This window comes from Balaenoptera borealis, assembly GCF_965194805.1.
Source record: "Balaenoptera borealis genome assembly, chromosome: 10".
Taxonomy (NCBI): Eukaryota; Metazoa; Chordata; class Mammalia; order Artiodactyla; family Balaenopteridae; genus Balaenoptera; species Balaenoptera borealis.
Genome location: NC_138874.1, coordinates 81,786,576 through 81,811,604, shown reverse-complemented (window position 1 = coordinate 81,811,604; position 25,029 = coordinate 81,786,576). Strand labels below are relative to the sequence as shown.

The 25,029-nt window shown below is 40.2% G+C and overlaps 1 protein-coding gene and 1 long non-coding RNA gene across 7 annotated transcripts in view; one reads left to right on the top strand and one right to left on the bottom strand.

Annotated features, from left to right (window-relative positions):
• LOC309604704 overlaps positions 1-25,029 on the bottom strand; it is a 102,364-nt gene that overhangs the window by 10,106 nt on the left and 67,229 nt on the right. Inside the window, exon 5 of one of the 2 annotated variants that reach the window (XR_014230980.1) lies at positions 1-25,029. This exon is cut by the window's left edge and continues 10,106 nt beyond it. The exons of the other annotated variant lie outside the window; for it this stretch is intronic. This is a non-coding gene — a long non-coding RNA (uncharacterized lncRNA). 2 annotated transcript variants of the gene reach the window in all.
• PANK1 (pantothenate kinase 1) overlaps positions 1-25,029 on the top strand; it is a 66,608-nt gene that overhangs the window by 11,881 nt on the left and 29,698 nt on the right. The window lies entirely within an intron of this gene.

The window sequence follows — 25,029 nt, the reverse complement described above, 5'->3', positions numbered from 1 at the left end:
GGATCATCTTTACTATCATTACTCTGAATTCTTTTTCAGGTAGACTGCCTATTTCCTCTTCATTTATTTGGTCTCATGGGTTTTTACCTTGCTCCTTCATCTGCTGTGTGTTTCCCTGTCTTCTCATTTTGCTTCACGTACGATGTTTGGGGTCTCCTTTTCGCAGCCTGCAGGTTCATATTTCCCATTGTTTTTGGTGTCTGCCCCCAGTGGCTAAGGTTGGTTCAGTGGGTTGTGTAGGCTTCCTGGTGGAGGGGCCTGGTGCCTGTGTTCTGGTGGATGATGCTGGATCTTTCTGGTGTGCAGGACCATGTCCTGTGGTGTGTTTTGGGGTGTCTGTGACCTTATTATGATTTTAGGCAGCCTCTCTGCTAATGGGTGTGATTGTGTTCCTGTCTTGCTAGTTGTTTGGCATAGGGTGTCCAGCACTGTAGCTTGCTGGTCATTGAGTGGAGCTGGGTCTTAGCATTGAGATGGAGATCTCTGGGAGAGTTTTCTCTGTTTCATACTACGTGGAGCCGGGAGTTCTCTGTTGGACCAATGTCCTGAACTCGGCTCTCCCACCTCAGAGGCACAGGCCTGACACCCGGCCAGAGTACCAAGACCCTGTCAGCCACACGGCTCAGAAGAAAAGGGAGAAAAAAAGAAAGCAAGGAAGAAAAGAAAAGAAATGGAAAGAAAAGAAAGTTAATAAAATAAAAAATAAATTATTAAAAATAAGAAAAGTTTAAAAGTAATAAAGTAAAAGAAAGACAGAAAGAAGAGAGCAACCAAACCAAAAAACAAGTCCACCAATGATAACAAGCGCTAAAAACTATACAAAATACAAACAAACAAACAAAAAACGAACAGACAGAACCCTAGGACAAATGGTAAAAGCAAAGCTGTATGGACAAAATCACACAAAGAAGCATACACATACCCACTCACAAAAAGATAAAAAGGAAAAAAAAAATATATCTATATATTAATTTAAAAAAAGGAAGAGAGCAACCAAATCAATAAACAAATCTACCAATGATAATAAACTCTAAATACTAAACTAAGATAAACATAAAACCAGAAACAAATCAGGTGCAGAAAGCAAACCCCAAGTTACAATTGCTCCCAAAGTCCACCACCTCAATTTTGGGATGATTCGTTGTCTATTCAGGTATTCCAGAGATGTAGGGTACATCAAGTTGATTGTGGAGATTTATTCCACTGCTCCTGAGGCTGCTGGGAGAAATTTCCCTTTCTCTTCTTTGTTCGCACAGCTCCTGGGGTTCAGCTTTGGATTAGCCCCACCTCTGTGTGTAGGTCGCCTGAGGGCATCTGTTCCCTCCCAGACAGGACGGGGTTAAAGTAGCAGCTGATTCTGGTGCTCTGACTCACTCAGGCCGTGGGAGGGAGAGGTACTGAATGCGGGGCAAGCCTGCGGTGGCAGAGGCCAGCGTGACGTTTCAGCAGCCTGAGGAGCACCATGTGTTCTTCCAGGACGTTGTCCCTGGATCACGGGACCCTGGCAGTGGCAGGCTGCCCAGACTCCTGGAAGGGGAGGTGTGGATAGTGACCTGTGCTTGCTCACAGGCTTCTTGGTGGCGGCAGCAGCAGCCTTATCATCTCATTCCCGTCTCTGGTGTCTGAGCTGATAGCCGCAGCTCGTGCCCGTCTGTGGAGCTCATTTAGGCGGTACTCTGAATCCCCTCTCCTCGTGCACCCCGAAACAATGGTCTCTTGCCTCTTAGGCAGTTCTAGACTTTTTCCCAGACTCCCTCCTGGTTAGCTGTGGCGCACTAGCCCCTTTCAGGCTGTGTTCCCGCAGCCAACCCCAGTCCTCTCCCTGGGATGTGACCTCCGAAGCCCGAGCCTCAGCTCCCAGCCCCTACCCGTCCTGGCGGGTGAGCAGACAAGCCTCTCGGGCTGGTGAGTGCTGGTTGGCACCGATCCTCCATGGGGGAATCTCTCCGCTTCGCCCTCCGCACCCCTGTTGCTGCGCTCTCCTCCGTGGCTCCGAAGCTTCCACCCCCCCACCCTCTGTCTCCGCGAGTGAAGGGGCTTCCTAGTGTGTGGAAACTTTTCCTCCTTCACAGCTCCCTCTCAGAGGTGCAGGTCCTATCCCTATTCTTTTGTCTCTGTTTTTTCTTTTTTCTTTTGTGCTACTGTGGTACGTGGGGAGTTTCTTGCCTTTTGGGAAGTCTGAGGTCTTCTGCCAGCATTCACTAGTTGTTCTGTAGGAGTTGTTCCACATGTAGATGTATTTCTAATCTATTTGTGGGGAAGAAGGTGATCTCCACATCTTACTCCTCCGCCATCTTAAAGATCCCCCCCAGAATTTCTAAGTAGATCTTTTCTCTAGATAGTACAGCTGTCAATGGTAATGGTATCTCATTACTTAATTTATGACATCTTTTATGTGCTTAGAGTTGTTTAATCATACATGTGTACGTGTGGGACTGTTTTTTGTCCTTGGGAATGTATTTGAACACAGCTGATGATTCCACGGGGTAAGGCAATGTTATTTTTAGGGGCAGTTACATCAAAATAATGATCCGGGCCTCTAACAGATTTCTCTTTGGTTTGGAAAGAGGGTGAAAAGACTCATGACAGTAGTGGGTACTTATGGTAGTCACTTTGATTGACCGAGTAATCAGTGTGGCTATTATTGAGCAACAACTATGTGTCCCATTGCTCTTTACGTGTCTTTACAAAAGCATGTGATTACCACTCCCACACTCCATCTTACAGATGGGAAAAGAAAGGCCCAGAGAAGTGAAGCAACCTGCCTGAAGTCTGAATGGCAGAGCCAGAATTGAAAACAAGTCTAACTCCGTTGCCAGCTAGCCAGCTTTCTTTTATGCCACATTCAGCCTATTATTTTGCGAAAAGGAAGTGCGTTCTGTAAAACTTGTAGAAGAGATAAGTGTGTGCAATTGGTACACCTTTGGCAAAAAGTTCATTCATGTATTTGTGGAAGTAACAGTAGCCGACATTTAGAGACGCTTACTCTGTGCCAGGAAGCTAAACACTTTACATGGATTATCTCATCCAACACTCCCAGCACCCTGTGAGATAGGTACTGCTCTAGATTGAATGCTTGTGTCCCCCCAGAATTCAGATATTGTAATCCTAACCCCCAAGGTAATGGTATTAAGAAGTGGGGCCTTTGGGAGGTAATGAGGTCACGAGGATGAGGCCAGAGAGTTCTCTAGAGGTTACAGCAAAAAAGAGACAGCTGTCTAGGAATCAGGCTCTCAACAGACACCGAATCTGCCAGTGCCTTGATCTCGGATTCCAGGACTGTGAGAAATAAATTTCTGTTGTTTATAAGCTACCCAGTCTATGGTATTCTGTGACAGCAACCTGAACAGCCTGAGACAGGTACCATCATGATCTTCCTGCAGATGAAGAAACTGTGTGAGGGCTCCAGGACTAGGGAAAACGGAGCTCAGATTTGGACTCTGCTGTGCCAGGGGACCAGATTCAGGACCCCAGTGGATTCCTAGGACGTATCGGTAGTGTTTTGTAGTGGAAGGAGTTTTGGAGCCACCAGATCTGTATTCAGAGACTCATTCTACTACTTACTAACAGTGTAGCCTCCGTTGAGATGCTTAACTTCTCAGAGGCTCACTTTGTTGACTAGAAATAACTGGTGTCCACCTTACCAGTCGTGAGGATCGAACGTCGAAAATGTAGATAAAGTCTATAGTAGAATGCCTAGACGCTGATATGTGCATAGTAAAAAATATTTTACTATTAATACTAGCTGCTATTCATAAAGGGTATTTAATATTAATATTTTTGCTATTGTTTAGTCACAGAAGCTTTCAAAACTTTCTGAAATCTCAGGATGTTCATCAACTCATCTTGCTCCAACTGAGAACCTTTGGGGACTGGGTTTCAGGGTATCCTCCAACCTGATCTGACATCACCTCCTGAATGGAAGCTTCCCTAATTCCCTCTGAGGTTTCTGGAGGCAGGACACATGGCCTGTGTGTCGGGTCTTTATCTCATTGTCACTTTCATAGATTGCTCCATTGCAACTCCTGAGACCAAGTACAAGCATGCCCTGCCTGAGAGTGATGTTGGTAACTTGGTGAATAAGAAGACTGTGTAATTTATTTTACTGCTAATCTAGTGTCAGGACAAAGTTATTTTTAAAACAAGAAGTATCTTTCTTTGATCTTTACTGTTTGATATCTCAGCCCTTGAGTGAGGCAGATAGGCACCAAAAAGAGGAGAAAGATTAGGAAAGGGAGCACTTTTCCTTTATAAAAGCTGCATGAGTTGAACAAGGCTTCAGAATTCAGAACAGCTGCATCTAGTTCTTAGGCCTAAGTTTTTTTTTTCTATTTTATCTTTTTATTTTATTTATTTTTTTAACATCTTTATTGGAGTATAATTGCTTTACAATGCTGTGTTAGTTTCTGCTTTATAACAAAGTGAATCAGCTATACGTATACATATATCCCCATATCTCCTCCCTCTTGTCTCCCTATCCAACGCCTCTAGGTGGACACAAAGCACAGAGCTGATCTCCCTGTGCTATGCGGCTGCTTCCCACTAGCTATCTAGTTTACCCTTGGTAGTGTATATATATGTCCATGCCACTCTCTCATACTTCGTCCCAGCTTACGCTTCCCACCCCCCATGTCCTCAAGTCCATTCTCTATATCTGCGTCTTTATTCCTGTCCTGCCCCTAGGTTCTTCATAACCTTTTTTTTTTTTTAGATTCCATATATATGTGTTAACATACCATATTTGTTTTTCTCTTTCTGACTTATTTCACTCTGTATGACAGACTCTAGGTCCATCCACCTCACTACAAATAACTCAATTTCGTTTCTTTTTATGGCTGAATAATATTGCATTGTATATATGTGCCACATCTTCTTTATCCATTCATCTGTCGATGGACCCTCAGCCTAGCAAACTTTGTTCTGGCAGATGATAAAATGGATATTTCTGGGTGCTTCTTGCCCTCAAGATCAGCACGTGAACCTTCTGGTGTGCCTGGCCTTGACTCTACACTGAATCTGAGGCCACAGGACTTCAGATAGAGGCTCAGGACAGTCTGGACCTGCATGGACCTCTGTGAGCTGAGGCCAGCCTGGGCAGTGCCAGTTACTGGAAATCCTCTGGGGCTTCTGGACAAACAACTCCTTTACAGCCTGATGTAGGCAGTTCAGGAGTGAAAGAGGCAGAGATGGACTTAGTTGGCTTGAAACTCAGTATGTGTCAGCAGGATGGTGAATCTTCCATCAAAACATCAGCACTCAATAAAAATTATGGGAGGGTGGTCTTAAATGTCCTTCCTTATACTAAATCAAAATCTGCCTCATAATTTCTACCCTGTGTTCCCTGACAGTACAGTACATCTAATTTATCTTATACATGGCAGCTCATTAGATATATAAAGACAGCTATTTTATTTGACTTTTCCTTGGGGTCCTACCCTCTGAAGAACCAAGAGCCGTGCTCTCACCTGCCAGACTCCATCACCCATGTGATTCAGTACAGGTTGTATTGAAATGCTAGAAAGTATTAAAGTTTAGACTGCAGGGTGGCTTCTTTGGGTTGTCATAAAGGAGATCAGGTACGTATTGACCTGGGTGACCTTGAGCGCTGAGATTTAATACTCCCCGTGGGTCGCACAGGGGCTAGTCAGTTTTTATTCCTTTGGGCCAAGGCACCGTGCTAGACCCTGGGTGTGATACTTGGTTTCATGCGATTCCAAGCTGTAGTGTAGCCTGAAGCCAGTTACATGACTTGATTTTACTCAAATGCTATGGCAGTTCCTTTAAGTCATTAAATTGTGTGTTTGAGTCAGAGGGCTTGAACATAGTTGAGGCTGTTTACCATTCATATTTCCCCCACTACCTACATTTGATGAAAAACACCTAAAGAGATACTATATGTTTAGGGGAAGGAAGGTAGTATTAGTTTGGTCAAGGAGATATCACATCTTACCTTTTGTGGAAGCTTTCTACTATGAAGAAGTGGCCCAAATGTGATTTATTCTTTGGAGTGACCACATAATGTTTCATCAGCAATCTTAAAACGTGGTAGAGGGTAACATTAATAATTATGCCGGGACCATCTTGGGCAAACCAGGAGTTCCAGTGGTGTGCTGGATCCGGCTCCTACAGGCTCTGGGAGCTGGTTGTACACATTACTTCCCAACTCTGCATTCGATCCTTGTGTTGGTAGCTTGAAATTGGCCACTGTGGGTGTATTTACACGGTGAAAATTGGCAATTGCTGAAAATCAGGGCTTTATTTTCAGAGTTCTAATTGTGAAATACTTACCAGTGCACCACTGCCTGCAATACATGTCACATGTCACTCAGAGAAAAGTCCCAGAGGGCATCAGTAATACAAACTGAATCATTAAAGCATTTGGGGCAGAGAATGGGAGAAAAAGCTCAACATATCCTCTGATACGTAGGACAGTGCCAGAAGATGAGAAGTTAGATGATGGATCCTCATTCTCAAGAAAGAAAGTATTCTACAAATTTTTGAGAGCCCACTGTAGTATAAGGGTAGAATTTAGAATCACAATACGGTCAGCCCTCTGTATCTGCCGATTCTGCATCTGCGGATTCAACCAACTACAGATCAAAAATATTTGGAAAAAAAATTCCAGAAAGTTCCAAAAAGCAAAACTTGAATTTGCCATGCACTGGCAACTATTTACATAGCATTTACATTGTGTTAGGTATTATAAGTAATCTAGAGATGATTTAAAGTATATGGGAGGACGTGTGTAGGTTATAGGCAAATACGATGCCATTTTACATAAGGGACTTGAGCATCCGAAGATTTTGGTATCTGCTGGGCGGGGAGGGGTTCAGGGTTCTGGAACGAATCCCCTTCGGATTTTGATGGACAACTATTATCTGCCACCCTTTTTCCCTCTGAAATTCCTACACCAGAAATAGTTGGGCTCAGTGCTGGATGACCCAATAGGTAGAACAAGCAGGTGTTAATGTACCAGCAATCCAGCATGGGAACCACGGAAAGGAGAAGATAACATACATGTCTTTATATGTGTGTATACACACACACACACACACACACACACACACACACACACACACGCTTTCACCCAAGTATTAATCATAGGAAAATCATAACTTTGGACTTCTTTATACTTACTTCACAATTCACTATTGTTTTTATTTTGAATGACAAATTATTTTGAGTTACACTCATTGCTTGTGGATGGTGGAACAGCATAATTTTTTCTTTAAATAGGTGTAAATCTGGCCCCGGTCGAGCACCTTTGTAGGGTGATTTAGAATTTATTGCTGCTGAAACAGCAGGGTGGAGTTGCCAGAATATCTTCATTTCATGTTTATGGTTAGGGTGGGAAGGTTGAGATTTGTCCCAGCCAATAGGAGAAGGAACTTGGTGTGTATGTTTGGTTCCAAAACAGGATCTCTCAGGAGGGACTTCCCCAGTTCATACCCCTTTGCATTTTACTCTAAAGATAACTCATTGTTCTCCATTTATTCCCTCACTGTCCTGAAGAAATGTTTGGAGAGTGTTGGGATTTTTTTTAAAAATCTTTTTATTTAGGAAAATTTCAAACATTATACAAAACTAGAGTGTATGGTGTAAGTAACTGCTAATTACTCATCACTCAGCTTCTATAATTATCAACTCATGTCCAATCTTATTTTATTTTGCCTATTACATGCAAACCTTCCCCTCCCAAACTGGATGATATTGAAGCAAATCTCAGATATCATAACATTTCAATGGTAAATATTTTCATATATGTATCTAAAAGATAAGAACTCTTTAAAAAAACATAGCCATAATCTGTTATTTGTTAAAAACGTTAACAATATATTATATCCAGTTGAGACAACAGTATTTTATGATGCACAATTAGATGTAGAAATTCAGTTATCTAACCACAGTTAAAATTGTTACATCCTGTTTGTTGATAGATGAAAATCTGATATCATGTTGCCCTGGAGGATTCCTTTGTTTGCCAGTACCTTTTATTGTTTGTTTATGATTAATTTTCTTTATGGTCTGAGATTTTGAAACCTCATTCTTGTAATGAAATGGTCCTGTACTCCAAAATAGGTGCTTTGGAATCACCCCAAAATCACTGAACTAGAAGCGATTGTTATCTCCTAAACAGTTTTTGTCTTGAGATTGAGAGATTAGGAACAGTCTTAAAAGAATTCCACCCCTCTCCTTTCCTCTGGAGTCATTAAGGTGGGAACAGGCAAGCTAGCACTCAGTTTGAAGATGAAGACAGTTAGGATGTAGGTCTGGACTCAGGCCTGGGAATCTGGAGGTGCTAGATTCAGGGTTGAACCAACAGGGGTATTGCTGGAATTTGTGAGATATTCGGGATTCTCCGCAATCTCTCTACCTATGACCCTGTATTTCAAGTTAACCACAAAAGCAAAGAAAAAGATCCTGAATCTAATATCACTCTTGTTTGTCAAGCATTCCTAGGGATCCAACCAGTTAAACATCAGTGAATTCTTATCTATATAACTGCTAGAACTGGTTTACTTTTGTCGGTTTTATGACTTTATCAGTTCTATGAAAAAAGTGCTTCAAATGCATTTTATACACCCCTGCCTTCTTTGATGGAATAATGAGTGTCATTTAATATCTTCTAACAATCTAGGGACATTATTAATATCATTTTTTATGCTGAGTTATAAAAGTAATGGCGTACAAAGTGTTTGCGTTTGCTCTTTTGTTTTCCAGTCAATGGATGTTTGTTATACATCAGTTTTATACAGGACAGAACTTTTAGGGGATCCAAATATTTCATTCAAAATTCTTCTTTAAAAATATTTTTGTCTATTTAAAAGCTATAATTAAAAAGGTAGAGATCACCCACCTTAATATTTGGCTGGGTTCCTTAACCTCTCTGAGCCTCAGTTTCGTCATCTGTAAAATGAGCATAATAACAGTGCCTACCTCATTGGGTTATGGGAATTAAATTAAATATTGCATGTGAAGCTCCTAGCACAGCACCTGCCACATAGTAAACCCTTAATGTTAGTTGGTACAATACTGCTGCATTTTTTTATAGACCCTGGAATAAGCTTCTTCTGAATTCTTATAAACAGACCATTGATTGGCAAGTGTGCAGCTCTGAAGTATTTTTTGAAGTTTGGCCTGTGCATCTACGTCCACATAAACTTACACAAGCTAATACATCACTTCAGCACACGTTTACCACACTGGATTAAATTTTGGGCAAGGCTTAGGCATATTTGCTTTTAGCAAATGCTCTAACAAGTAAATGGATAACCTGTCAAGTCCTGATTATGTTGTCTTAGAGTTTTAGCACTTTTTATAAGGTTTTGATGCTTTTTGTTTGATTTTTATATTTATTACAAGCAAAGTGAGGAGTAGTTAGATATTTTAGTATTCAGCTTTTTGTGAAAATTTTCCAGTAAATCTTTTCAAGCTACTGCATCAGTTTTGATTCAAGAAATCTCTGAGATTGTGAGGAAAGCTATTCAGAAAACCAGTTAGGATTGGCACCTACTCTCTGCAAATCAAGCTTGTCTCCATATTGTGTAATCCAAACAAGGTACAGAGATAAATTGGATGCTGAGGTTCCTGAAACTGCAGCTATCGTCCATAAATGACAGTTACCCAGCCTTTATGTTCATCGAAACAGCATCATTCTTACTGGTTAACTTTACGTTAAATGTGCGATATGTTTTTAAAATAAACCAATTTAAATAAGATGTTGCTTTTATCTCTTTCAAATGTGAGGTCCAGAGTTAAGGTGTAAAAAATAAAGGTTCCAGTGCTAAAGAGTTTGAAAATCTCTTAGTGATAGAGAAGGGCATTGTGCCCCCAGACTAAATGGTGCCAGATAAATAAAATATTTTGAATACTCATATTTATATTTGTAAAGTTTTCATCTCTTTTCCCAATTAGATATTAAATCTGGCTGTGCCTTTGACAAAAATTGTTATAGTAAAAAAAACAGTTGTTACTAATCACGGTGATCATCACTTCTGGCATCTTGGCAGCGATAACCCAGAAGGCAGCTGAGAACCTAGAGGGAAGCAAACACTTCTGAGCCACCAAAAATCACTGTTGGAAAGTAGATAAAATTGGAGATGCTCATGCATTTTACACTTGGAGTACTTCCTGGGCTCTCTGAGTCTATTTACTCTCACCAAAGTCACAGCTTTACCAGACTTGATTTTCTGGTTTCTCTGCAATCATACATAGCAGGTTCGGGATAGACATTGCAGTACACTGACAGCAGCCAAGAAATTAACAGTGTCAGCTTCTAAAAAGCAAGACACAGAAAGCTATAACAGAGACAGAAGAATACGCAAACCTAGCAGCCTGGGAAGCACAAGTTTATGTGGTTCCTGAGGGCATCAGTATATAGTGGGTACAGTAATTGATTCTTACATGACCCCAAGTCATCAGAAAGAGCTAAGATTTTCTTCTGTTTTCTTTAAGAATATGAAGAGGTGGGTCATGCATTTTAGGAAGATTTCCTTCAAAAACGATTTATAACTTGGCATTTATATCTTAAAAATCATCTATAAAAGGCAGGGATTGGGCCAGAGCTTTATATATGTTATAAAATCTGCTTTACTGAGATATAATTCACATATAATTCACCCATTTAAAGTGTACAGTTCAGTGTTTTTTAGTATATTCAGAGTGCAGCCATCACCACAATTAAGTTTAGACTACATCATCACCCCCCAAAAAACCTTATTAGCAATCACTCCCCTTTTCCCCCATACCTGTAACTCCCAATCCTAGACAACTACTAATCTTTTTGTCTCTATAGACTTGCCTATTGTGGATATTTCTATAAATGGAATCATATAATACCTGGTCTTTTGTGATTGACTCCTTTCACTTAGCATAGTGTTTTCAAGGCTCACCCATGTCTTAGTATGTATCAGTATGTCGTTTCTTTTTACTGCCAAATAATATTTCATGTTATTTATCCATTCATCAATTGATGGACATTTGTATTGTTTCCACTTTTTGGCTATTATGAGTAATACTGCTCTGATCATTCACATACAAAGTTTTGTGTGGGCATATATTTTCATTTCTCTTGGGTATATACCTGAGGCTGAACTTGCTAGATCATATACTAGCTTATGTCTAACCTCTTGCAGAACTGCCAGACTGTTTTCCAAAGTGACTGTACTATTTTATATTCCAACCAGCGGTGTAGGAGGGTTCCAGTTTCTCCACATGGTCACCAACACTTGTTATTTTCCGTGCTTTAAATATAGTCATCCTAGTGTGCTTGAAGTAGTATTGTATTGTGGTTTTGATGCGCATTTCCCTAAAAGGTGTCTTACATCCCTCAAACACTAACATCCTTGTGATTTTGAAACTTTTTGTAGGTTCAAACTTTATATCCAGTTTAATTAGAAGGTTCTTGAATGGGGACTTCCCTGGTGGCACAGTGGTTAAGAATCCGCCTGCCAGTGCAGGGGACATGGGTTCGAGCCATGGTCCGGGAAGATCCCACGTGACACGGAACAACTAAGCCAGTGCGCCACAACTACTGAGCCTGCGCTCTAGAGCCCGCAAGCCACAACTACTGAGCCCACATGCCACAACGACGGAAGCCCGCATGCCTAGAGCCCATGCTCTGCAACAAGAGAAGCCACCACAATGAGAGGCCCACGCACTGCAACAAAGAGTAGCCCCCACTAGCTGCAACTAGAGCCCACGCGCAATAACAAGGACCCACCACAGCCAAAAATAAAATATAAATAAATAAATAAATTTATTTAAAAAAAAAAATCCCAGAACTTTAAAAAAAAAAGAAGGTTCTTGAATGGCTAGGAAGTGGTGTCAGGCTTTACTTTGTGATAGTTACTGTGCTCAGAAGGGAACCCTGCAAAGAGCTGCTGCCATTTGTAAATATTAAAGGATTGTTTTAATTAAGTAGTGTCTGGTACAACGACAATGTGAATTTCACTCATAGCAGAGTTTTCACTCCTTCTCTCCAGACTGTTTTTTTTTTTTTAACTTTTTATTTTATGTTAGAGTATAGTTGATTAACAATGTTGTGTTAGTTTCAGGTTACAACAAAGTGACTCAGCCATATATATACATGTATCTATTCTTTTTCAAATTCTTTTCCCAATTAGGTTGTTATAGAATATTGAGCAGAGTTCCCTATGCTATACAGTAAGTCCTTGTTGGTTATCCATTTTAAATATAGCAGTGTGGACATGTCAATCCCAAACTCCCTAACTATCCCTCCCACCTCCCCGTCCCCCCTGGTAACCATAAATTCATTCTCTAAGTCTGTGAGTCCAGACTGTTCTTGATTACCGATCAGTCCTTGCAAGCGAGAATGTAAGTGCCAGGAGAGCAGGTTCATTGCTGCGCCCTGACTCTGCCACAGTGGCTCCCACTGTCTATAGGAACAAAATATCTATTTAATGAATCAGTGGAGGCATAAGCATGTAGCTTGGTCTCAGATTGTTGGAGGAGGGTCGTTGTGACCTCTTTATTGCAGCTTGCATTGCCACGTGAGCGGTTGGCACATCTTTTCTCGGTCCCCACCCATCTTGACTTGAAAGATTTGCCAGCCTTTCACAGCTAAAATAGATGAACAAAGCCCATTTCTGGTAGCCCTGTTGTTCTGCCCTGCAGTGCCGCCTAGCAATGCTGTTCTCCCCGAAGCCTCTTTAATTAACCACTCCCTGGTATTAAATTGTCAATAGCATCCCTAGAGTAAGTAAGCATGCTCTGGTGGCTTGTCAAGACAGAAAGCTAAACCTCTTGGTGGTTTATTCTGGGATTTGTTTAAGTAGGTAATGAGATTACCATCTTGAGCCTCAGTGCAGGGCATTAGGTAGCTGGAAGAACCATTCCTGGGTGGATGCTGGGATCAGCTCTGGTGGCTGAAACGCTCACACTGGTGACAGTCGCACAGGTGCACGGTACTCAGGTCCCCGTGGCATATCTCTGCATGGTCAAAACGGTGGAATCTTTTTAGTCCACGGACTGTATTTCTTATGAATAAGGTGGTGTAATTAACGGTGAGAACCACATGGAAGATTGATACTCACCTTCCCTTGCCTCTAGACTGGGCGGGACAGGCAGCTTCTGGGTGAGAAATAGAGACGATGACCGTAACTGTCTGTAATTGTGTTTTCCTCACCCCCCACCCCTGCTCCCCCGCTTAACCTGAGAACATTGCTGTGGAATGGGAAACAAATTACATCTGCCTCTCATTTTCCCTCTTAAGACCTGGAACAGAAATTCAGGGCGTGACTGCAGGGGTGAAGGGGAGAAGATGAGCTCAGTGGTCTCTCTGCTCTGATTTCTCTCATAAGAAGTTGGCATAGAGAGGCTCCGGGACCTTGGGAAAGAATCTGCACCTCACTGAGCCTCTCAGGGACTTGAGGAAGAGACTCGAGGGAAAGTTTGTTTTAACCTCATGACTTTGACATTTTGGGTCCACTCATGTCTACCTCCAACTTGGCCCTGCTAACTCCTGGCCCAGACCCAAGCTAAGAATACATTTACTGGTGCCACCAGAATGGCACCCTGCAAGAACTTTTGTTCCTCCCAAATCTTAACCTACAAAAGAAAAAAGTGACATAGCTTTTATGTCGATGTTTCTGTTTGTTCTTCTGATTTCATGTGGTTGTCTGTGCCATGGGTTGCAAATCAAAGAATATCTGCCTGCCTGACCTAAATACATGAGTACTGTTGCCAGAGCGCACTTCTTTATGGAAGAATGCCTGGTTGCCTTTAAAATGGGAGTCACTGGGAGAGATTGGTTCAAGATGGCGGAGTAGAAGGACGTGCGCTCACTCCCTCTTACGAGAGCACTGTAATCACAACTGGCTGCTGGACAATCATCGACAGGAAGACACTGGAACTCACCAAAAAGATACCCCACATCCAAAGATAAAAGAGAAGCCACAATGAGTTGGTAGGACAGCCGCAATCACAATAAAATCAAATCCCATAACCGCTGGGTGGGTGACTCACAATCTGGAGAACACTTATACCACAGAAGTCCACCCATTGGAGTGAAGGTTCTGAGCCCCACGTCAGGTTTCCCAACCTGGGGGTCCAGCAACGGGAGGAGGAATTCCTAGAGAATCAGACTTTGAAGCCTAGTGGGACTTGATTGCAGGACTTCCAACAGGACTGGGGGAAACAGAGACTCCACTCCTGGAGGGCACACACAAAGTAGTGTGCACATCAGGACCCAGGGGGAAAGAGCAGTGATCCCATAGGAGACTGAACCAGACCTACCTGCTAGTGTTGGAGGGTCTCCTGCAGAGATGGGGGGGGCGGTGGCTGTGGCTCACCGTGAGGACAAGGACACTGGCAGCAGAAGTTCTGGGAAGTACTGCTTGGTGTGAGTCCTCCCAGAGTCTACCATTAGCCCCACCAAAGAGCCAGGTAGCCTCCAGTACTGGGTCGCCTCAGGCCAAACAACGAACAGGGAGGGAACCCAGCCCCACCCATCAGCAGACAAGTGGATTGAAGTTTTACTGAGCTCTGCCCACCACCAGTCCCTCCCATCAGGAAGCTTGCACAAGCCTCTTAGATAGCCTTATCCACCAGAGGGCAGACAGCAAAAGCAAGAAGAACTACAATTCTGCAGCCTGTGGAATGAGAACCACATTCACAGAAAGATAGACAAAATGAAAAGGCAGAGGACTATGTACCAGATGAACAAGATAAAACCCCACAAAAACAACTAAATAAACTGGAGATAGGCAACTTTCCAGAAAAAGAATTCAGAACAATGATAGTGAAGATGATCCAGGACCTCGGAAAATGAATGAAGGCAAAGATCAAGAAGATGCAAGAAATGTTTAACAAAGACTTAGAATAATTAAAGAACGAACCCCTAGAAGAATTAAAGAACGAACAGAGATGAACAATGCAATAACTGAAATGAAGAATACACTAGAAGGAATCAATAGCAGAATAACTGAGGCAGAAGAACGGATAAGTGACCTGCAAGACAGAATGGTGGAATTCACTGCTGCGGAACAGAATGAAGAAAAAAGAATGAAAAGAAATGAAGACAGCCTAAGAGACCTCTGAGACAACATTAAACGCAACAACATTCGCATTATAGGGGTCTCAGAAGAAGAAGAGAGAGAGAAGAGACCAGAGGAAATATTTGAAGAGATTATAGTCGAAAACTTCCCTAACATGGGAAAGGAAATAGCCACCCAAGTCCAGGAAGCGCAGCGAGTCCCATACAGGATAAATCCAAGGAGACACATGCCGAGACACATAGTAATCAAATTGGCAGAAATTAAAGACAAAGAAAAATTATTAAAAGCAACAAGGGAAAAATGACAAATAACAAGCAAGGGAACTCCCATAAGGTTAACAGCTGATTTCTCAGCAGAAACTCTACAGACCAGAAGGGAGTGACGCAATATATTTAAAGTAATGAAAGGGAAGAACCTACAGCCAAGATTACTCTACCTGGCAAAGATCTCATTCATATTCAACAGAAAAATCAAAAGCTTTACAGACAAGCAAAAGCTAAGAGAATTCAGCACCACCAAACCAGCTCTACAACAAATGCTAAAGGAACTTCTCTAAGTGGGAAACACAAGAGGAGAAAAAGACCTACAAAAACAAACCCAAAACAATTATGAAAATGGTAATAGGAACATACATATCGATAATTACCTTAAATGTGAATGGATTAAATGCTCCAACCAAAAGACACCAGCTCGCCAAATGGATACAAAAACAAGACCCATATATATGCTGTCTACAAGAGACCCACTTCAGACCTACGGACACAGACAGACTGAAAGTGAGGAGATGCAAAAAGATATTCCGTACAAATGGAAATCAAAAGAAAGCTGGAGTAGCAATACTCATATCAGATAAAATAGACTTTAAAATAAAGAATGTTACAAGAGACAAGGAAGGACACTACGTAATGATCAAGGGATCAATCCAAGAAGAAGATATAACGATTATAAATATATATGCACCCAACATAGGAGCACCTCAATACATAAGACAACTGCTAACAGCTATAAAAGAGGAAATTGACAGTAACACAATAATAGTGGGGGACTTTAACACCTCACTTACACCAGTGGACATATGATCCAGACAGAAAATTAAAGGAAACACAAGCTTTAAATCACACAATAGACCAGATAGATTTAATTGATATTTATAGGACATTCCATCCAAAAACAGCAGATTACACTTTCTTCTCAAGTGTGCATGGAACATTCTCCAGGATAGATCACATCTTGGGTCACAAATCAAGCCTCAGTAAATTTAAGAAAATTGAAATCATATCAAGCATCTTTTCTGACCACAATGCTATGAGATTAGAAATCAATTACAGGGAAAAAAATGTAAAAAACACAAACACATGGAGGCTAAACAATACGTTACTAAATAACCAAGAGATCACTGAAGAAATCAAAGAGGAAATCAAAAAAATTTTTGATTATAATTGTTGGAGACAAATTATAACAAAAACACGATGATCCAAAACCTATGGGATGCAGCAAAAGCAATTCTAAGAGGGAAGTTTATCCTAATACAATCCTACCTCAAGAAACAAGAAAAATCTCAAATAAGCAATCTAACCTTACACCTAAAGGAACTAGAGAAAGAAGAACAAACAAAACCCAAAGTTAGTAGAAGGAAAGAAATCATAAAGATCAGAGCAGAAATAAATGAAATAGAAACAAAGAAAACGATAGCAAAGATCAACAAAACTAAAAGCTGGTTCTCTGAAAAGATAAACAAAATTGATAAACCTTTACCAGACTCATCAAGAAAAGGAGGGAGAGGATGCAAATCCATAAAATTAGAAATGAAAAGGGAGAAGTTACAGTGGACACCACAGAAATACAAAGCATCCTAAGAGACTACTACAAGCAACTCTATGCCAATAAAATGGATAACCTGGAAGAAATGGACAAATTCTTAGAAAGGTATAACCTTCCAAGACTGAACCAGGAAGAAATAGAAAATATGAACAGACCAGTCACAAGTCATGAAATTGAAACTGTGATTAAAAATCTTCCAATGAACAAAAGTCCAGGACCAAATAGCTTCACAGGTGAATTCTATCAAACATTTAGAGAAGAGCTAACACTTATCCTTCTCAAACTCTTCCAAAAAATTTCAGAGGAAGGAACACTCCCAAACTCATTCTACGAGGCCACCATCACCCTGATACCAAAACCAGACAAAGATACTACAAAAAAAGAAAATTACAGACCAATATCACTGATGAATATAGATGCAAAAATCCTCAACAAAATACTAGCAAACAGAATCCCAACAACACATTAAAAGGATCATGCACCGTGATCAAGTGGGATTTATCCCAGGGATGGAAGGATTCTTCAATATACACAAATCAATCAATGTGATACACCATATTAACAAAGTGAAGAATAAAAACCATATGATAATCTCAATAGATGCAGAAAAAGCTTTTGACAAAATTCAACACCATTTATGATAAAAACTCTCCAGAATGTGGGCATAGAGGGAACCTACCGCAACATAATAAAGGCCATATATAACAAACCCACAGCAAATATCATTCTCAATGGTGAAAAACTGAAAGCATTTCCTCTAAGATGAGGAAAAAGACAAGGATGTCCACTCTCACCACTATTATTCAACATAGTTTTGGAACTCCTAGCCACGACAATCAGAGAAGAAAAAGAAAGAAAAGGAATACAAATTTGAAAAGAAGAAGTAAAACTGTCACTGTTAGCAGATGACATGATACTATACATAGAGAATCCTAAAGATGCCACCAGAAGACTACTAGAGCTAATCAATGAATTTGGTAAGGTTGCAGGATACAAAATTTAATGCACAGAAATCTCTTGCATTCCTATACACTAACAATGAAAGATCAGAAAGAGGAATTAAGGAAACAATCCCATTCACCATTGCAACAAAAAGAATAAAATACCTAGGAATAAACCTACCTAAGGAGGTAAAAGACCTGTACTCAGAAAACTATAAGACACTGATGAAAGAAATCAAAGATGACACAAACAGATGGAGAGATACACCATGTTCTTGGGTTGGAAGAATCAATATTGTGAAAATGACTATGCTACCCAAAGCAATCTACAAATTCAATGCAATCCCTATCAAATTACCAGTGACATTTTTTATAGAACTAGAACAAAAAAACTTAAAATTTCTATGGAGACACAAAAGACACCGAATAGCCAAAGCAGTCTTGAGGGAAAAAAGCAGAGCTGGAGCAATCAGACTCCCTGACTTCAAAGCTACAGTAATGAAGACAATATGGCATTGGCACAAAAACAGAAATATAGATCAATGGAACGGGATAGAAAGCCCAGAGATAAACCCACGCACCTATGGTCAACTAATCTATGATAAAGGAGGCAAGGATATACAATGGAGAAAAGATAGTCTCTTCATAAGTGGTGCTGGGAAAACTGTACAGCTACATATAAAAGAATGAAATTAGTCCCTAACAACAGCATACACAAAAATAAACTCAAAATGGATTAAAGTCCTAAATGTAAGACCAGACACTATAAAACTCTTAGAGGAAAACATAGGAAGAACACTCTTTGACATAAATCACAGCAAGATCTTTTTGACCCATCTAGTAGAGTAAGGGAAATAAAAACAAAAATAAACAAATGGGACCTAATGAAACTTAAAAGTTATTGCACAGCAAAGGAAAGTATAAACAAAACGAAAAGACAACCCTTAGAATGGGAGAAAATATTTGCAAACAGATCAATGGACAAAGGCTTAATCTCCAAAATATATGAACAGCTCATGCAGCTCAATATTAAAAAAACAAACAACCCAATCAAAAAATGGGCAGAAGACCTAAATAGACATCTATCCAGAGAAGACATACAGATGCCCAAGAGGCACGTGAAAAGCTGCTCAACATCACTAATTATTAGAGAAATGCAAACCAAAACTACAATGAGGTATCACCTCACACCAGTTAGAATGGGCATCATCAGAAAATCTACAAACACCAAAGCTGGAGAGGGTGTGGAGAAAAGGGAACCCTCTTGCACTGTAGGTGGTAATGTAAATTGATACAGCCACTATGGAGAACAGTATGGAGGTTCCTTAAAAAACTAAAAATAGAACTACCATATGACCCAGCAATCCCATTACTGGGCATATACCCAGAGAAAACCATAATTCAGAAAGACACTTGCACCCCAATGTTCATTGCAGCATTATTTACAATAGCCAGGACATGGAAGCAACCTAAATGCCCATTGACAGATGAATGGATAAAGAAGATGTGGCACATACATACGATGGAATATTAGCCATAAAAAGTAATGAAATTGAGTCATTTGTAGAGACATGGATGGACTTAGAGACTTATCATACAGAGTGAAGTTAGTCAGAAAGAGAAAAACAAATATCATATGTTAACGCATATATGTGGAATCTAGAACAGTGGTACAGATGAACCAGTTTACAAGGCAGAAATAGAGACACAGATGTAGAAAACAAACGTATGGACACCAAGGGGGGAAAGTGGGGGGAGAGGGTGGTGGAATGAATTGGGAGATTGGGATTGACATATATACACTAATATGTATAAAATAGATAACTAATAAGAACCTTCTGCATAAAAAATAAATTAAATTCTTAAAAAATGGGAGTCACTGGGAGAGAAGAGCACATGGATGAAATTTAATTATATATGGAACATTTCTAGACCCATATCTGTGGGGTTTAGTCCCAGATGAATGATAACTGGAAACTTTAGAAGCTGTATTTAAGATGTGAAAATCGCCTGTGGCACTCATGTTATAAATTGCTGAGAAATAATTTCATTAACAAGTGATGAGTTGTTTCCAAGTCCCTCCTGGGAATGGGGAGTCAGCTGGGTCATTACCGTGCATTGCCCTCAGCTGGCAGCCTGAGTTCCCTGGCAGTTAGGAGCAACGGCAGCTCATTCAAACTCTGATTGTCACTTTCAAATAGTAGTCCAGCTACTTAGAGCATTCATTGCAATTCAGCTAGAACTGTGGTTTTGAGCTTGACCTGTGAGAATTCCAAGGGCCCCTCTTTGAAAACATTTTCTCCAGTCCTACTGCTATGGGCTCTCCAGGCAGTGGCCTAAGAATTTTTGTTTTGTTTTGTTTTTTAACATTTTGGCCACACCTCACGGCATGTGGGATCTTATTTCCCCAACCAGGGATCAACCCACACCCACTGCAGTGGAAGTGCAGAGTCTTTTGGACCGCCAGGGAAGTCCCAGGGAGTCTATATTTTTAACAAGTGCCTTTGATGGATTTTATGATGAGGCAAATTTGAGAAACACTGTGGTTGAATACAGCCAGTTTTAAAAAATAAAGATAATTAAAACATTTGACTTTAAAGTTTAGTTGCATAAAATACTAAAATGGAAGTTGCTTTCAGGAAATACAATTGTAAACAAATCGTAGAGATCCAGTTCAAATTGCACACACAAATCTGGTCGCATATTGTCATTTCTAACCTGGGGTTGGGTGTAGAGCAGAATATAAACAGCCTAACTTTCATAGACCTCAGGCACTTTTGCCTTTGCGGGCCCCTTGCTCCGTAAAAAAGAAATAAAAATTGTATTTTACGACTCTTTTGATATAAAGATGCATGTGTTGATAAGATGTATTACAACATTTTCTTTGACCTGAAAATTCATATATTTTCTTCTGATTTTAAAAGAAATTGCAATATTTTCATGATGGCTTAAAAATACTATAGGCACCGAGCCTGTTGTGCCTAACAGTTAATTTGGGCCTGCATGGCAGAGGTGGTGAAATCCAGAAGTTAGTTCTGGAGGCTGATGTGATGATACTTCTACTTGTCTCGGGAGTTCTGAAAGGAATCCTCACAATCCTTTTGCTCTTTCTCATGTGAGACTATGATCAGCCCTTTTGTTCCCACCCTTGTCCGGGTGAGAGGGAGAAAGTTGATGGGCATCTGAGGCTGTGTCAGTGGAAGAAGGGTTAGTGTCACACGGGGGTGTGTAGCCTTTCCCATGGTGATCCATTCCCACAAACATACCTGTGCTTCCTTAACTGTGTTTTGAATTACCAAGTTTAACATACAGGTTTTGCCTTGACAATAAGGGAGTAATTCAGGTCTCTTCCTACCTGAAGGAGCCCTGGTGATATCAAGCATCTAACTGGCTAAAGGACTCTGCTCTTGGGTGTCAGGCTTCCCGTCATTCTTTTTTTTTTTTTTTTAACTTTGTAAATTGAAGTATAGTTGCTGTACAATATTATATACGTTGCAGGTGTACAATATAGTGATTCACCATTTTTAAAGATTATAGTCCATTTATAGTTATTACAAGATCTTGGCTATATTCCATGTGTTGTACTATATATCCTTGTAGCTTATTTTATACCTAATAGTTTGTACCTTTCACTTCCCTACCCCTGTCTTGCCCCTCTCCCCTTCCCTCTCCCCACTGGTAACCACTAGTTTGTCCTCTATATCTGTGAGTCTGTTTCTTTTTTGTTATATTCACTAGTTTGTTTTATTTTTTAAATTCCACATATGATAGCATACAGTATTTGTCTTTCTCTGTTTTTCTTATTTCACTAAGCATAATACCCTCCAAGTCCATCCATGTTGTTGCAAATGGCAAAATTTAATTATTTTTTTATGACTGAGTAGTATGCCATTGTATATATGTACCACATCTTCTTTATATTGCCATCTTGGATTTTGGTAACAGGCTTGAGATGGGCAGAATATTGCTTGAGAAAGGAAGGAACTGTTGAGATGAGGAATGCAGGCATACTTTTTTTCACGGGCAAGACCACAGATCTGCTCTCTGCTCACTGAAGCAAAATTAAAACATTTTTTTTTTCTTTTGCATCATTACAGAGAAGTTTTTGATTGAGAATTCTAAAATAACTCTGATTATGAAGATTCAACATATTGACTGTAAAAAATTGAAAAACATCATATCAGCAAAGCCAGAAGAAGAAAAAAACCTTAATCCACTATACATAATGCCTGTTAACATTTTGGCCTGAAGTTTCTAGTCTTGTGTTCTGCGAACAATACCTGTTTAATTTTTATACAAAATTGTAATCGTACGAAATGTACCATTTAATCACCCACACTTTTCACCTAACAATATATGATGAACATTCTGCTTACATCGTTAATTGCCATCCTACAAAATGATTTTAATGGTGATGTATTGTTCCTTTGTGTTAGTGGATAATCATTTATTTAACCAGCCTTCTATTTTTGGACATTAAATTTCACATCCTCATTATTAGTAGTAAAACTTTAATGATTTTTGTAAGATAAATTTTTAAATGCATGCGTAATTATTTCTTTAGGGTAAAGTGGAACTAATGTATCAAAGGGCATAGGAATCTGGAACTTTTTGATGTATATTTCCAAATAGTCCAGAGGAAGGATTGCAACAGTTTATATTCCCATTAGTGCTCTGTAAGCGCTTGTGTTCTTGTATCCTTGCCATGTGACTAAAATATAAACTAAAGAAATCTGGTATGCATTAATTTGAAAGAAACCATGATTCAGGTTTCTTTGCATAAGAGTATTTAATGTTTAGCAGATTGCTCTGTGTGCAGTAATTATGGGTTTCTTCACAATGTTATGGAAACCCTTTTATTAAATTTTACATTTACCATTTTCTTCAAGGTCCTTAAATAGTTCTTAGGGTCTCAACTGTTACGTTTTATGCTGTTAAAAGTACGGTTTTGGAGGACTTTGTGTGTGTGTATTTAGGATGATAGAATATGAGAACCAGACAGAACTTTAGTCAGTTGGGTTAGTCTACCTCCATCTTACAGATTAGTAAATGGCTTAAGAAAGAAACTTGCCCACAATCATTCTATCTCTTGCAAGTGACAGACAGCTCAGACTAGCAGAGCGAAATGGGGAATTTGTTGCTCATGAAACTAAAAATAAGTTCTCTTACCTACTGTGACTGACCTTGGGTAATTCCTTGATCTTTCTAAACCTTGATTTTCTTATCTGTAAACAGGGTGTTGGACTCCACCAAAGGTCCCTTCTACCTCTTAAAGTTCAATGTTTCTATGAATATATTAGCAAAGAATTTCATTATACTATCAACCAAATTTAGATATAGTGAAGGGAAGGCTAGCGCTCAGGAAATTTTTAAAGAAATACAGTTTGTATTACACACTTGGATCTAAGTTAAAGTTGTTGTGGTTGTTTTTAACTTGCAGAGATCCTTAGGCAACTTGAACATAGTCATTATTCACGTAGTGTAAAAATATCTCCAAAGTGCTTGAAAAGTCTCTTTTCTCTGTTGATCACACATCATGTTCAAACATCTTTTCCGCCTATTTATTAGTTTGCTTAACAAACCTATTAACAAATAGTGGGGAAAGAAATTCAGTCCTTTTGCTCCCTGTTCACAACTCTTATAACAAATTTCAACTTGGTGAACTTAGGGAGAACTGTCCATGACAGCAGCAGGTTGCTGAGTCAGACCCGTGCACAGAGGAGCTAATCTTGAGCGCTGGGCACCTACTTTACACACAGGAAGACATACCAATGGCAGGGAAACTTGCCTCACCAGGAACACCCTGAAGCTCTGTGGCTGGTTGTTTGAGAGGAGGTGGATTTTCTCATGTCAGGCTCCCTTAGCTCTTTAAGATTGTTTCCTTGACTGGTAGGAGACCTTTTCTCTCTGTTTGTGTGTGGTTGTTTTGTTTTTGATTTTGGTTTTGGTTTTTTCTCAGTCTTTACTCATTTATGCTATTTGGAATTCACTGTGTAACCCTTGAAATTTACTGCAAGAAGCGTAAGTGTCCCTCATTGTAAAGCAATTATACTCCAGTAAAGATGTTATATATATTTAAGTGCCCCTCAGAGACTATTCTAGTGTTCTGAAAAGGTCTTTAAGAAACAGGCTTTGTCTTAAAGCCATTGACTACCAATAAAATTTTAAAATATTTTCACCACACTATGTAGAATACAGATTCATTTCAGGGTTTTAACTACTATCAGATTGCCAATTCAGGTTTGTGTTTCCAGAAATTTTTACACAAATAAATGCAACAGAGCCTACGTACCCTTTTATTCACACTCAGCTACCACATGTTTATCAGCGATACTGGCAGTCCCTGGATCTGGTTCTGCAGGAGAGGGAAGGTTCCAGGGAAAAAAACCAGCCAGAGATTTTGATGGAAAGTATACTAGTCAGGACAGGAAAGATCATCCTGCGGTAACAACCTCCAAATCTCAGTACCTTAAAACAACAAAGGTTTATTTCTCCTTCACCCTGTAAGTTCATTGATGGGCAGCTGGGGTTCCAATCTGGCTCCTCTTGACTCTGCATCCTGGCTGATGGAGCAATCATTATCTTGAATTTTGGTGGTGACAGTAACAGAGAAAGAGTTCTGCAAGGTCTGACACGAGCCGTAAGTGCTCTTGCCTGAAAGTGACACACACCATTTCCATTCCTAACTCACTGTCCAGATTAAGCACATTGCCCAGCTCCGTTCAGAAATGGCCAGGAACTGCAGTCTGACCCCACGGGCCAGGAAGGAAGGGAAGCAGCAGCAGTGCTAGTGACAACCACAGTTTGCTCCTCTGATTACCAGATATTTGGCTCGCTGTGCCTCCTGCAGGTGAAATACTCATCCCCTCCCCAAAGCAGAGAACCCCGCAGTCCCACCCAGTCACAGCATCTGGATGATGCACAGTTGGCACTAAATTAGGAGGTCATTTTGACATCCACTCTGGATGTGGGTCCTCTTGATCTAGAGACTTCTGAACTAAAAAAGGCATCTGGGTTTAAAAGGGAGGAGTAAAGGGTGAATGTAGACATTCTGTATCTAGAACGAGCATCACTTCTGGCCAACACAGAACAGGCTCTTAGTGATTCAGCTGAATTTATCAAAAGCATCTGCATACCCTGGATTAAAGAAAACATGAGTCATGGATTATAGCTGCATTGGGATTTCTTCTTTCCCCTTCTCTTCTATCTCCATCCACAGCTTGTATATGGGAAGTGTAGTTTAGGTAGAC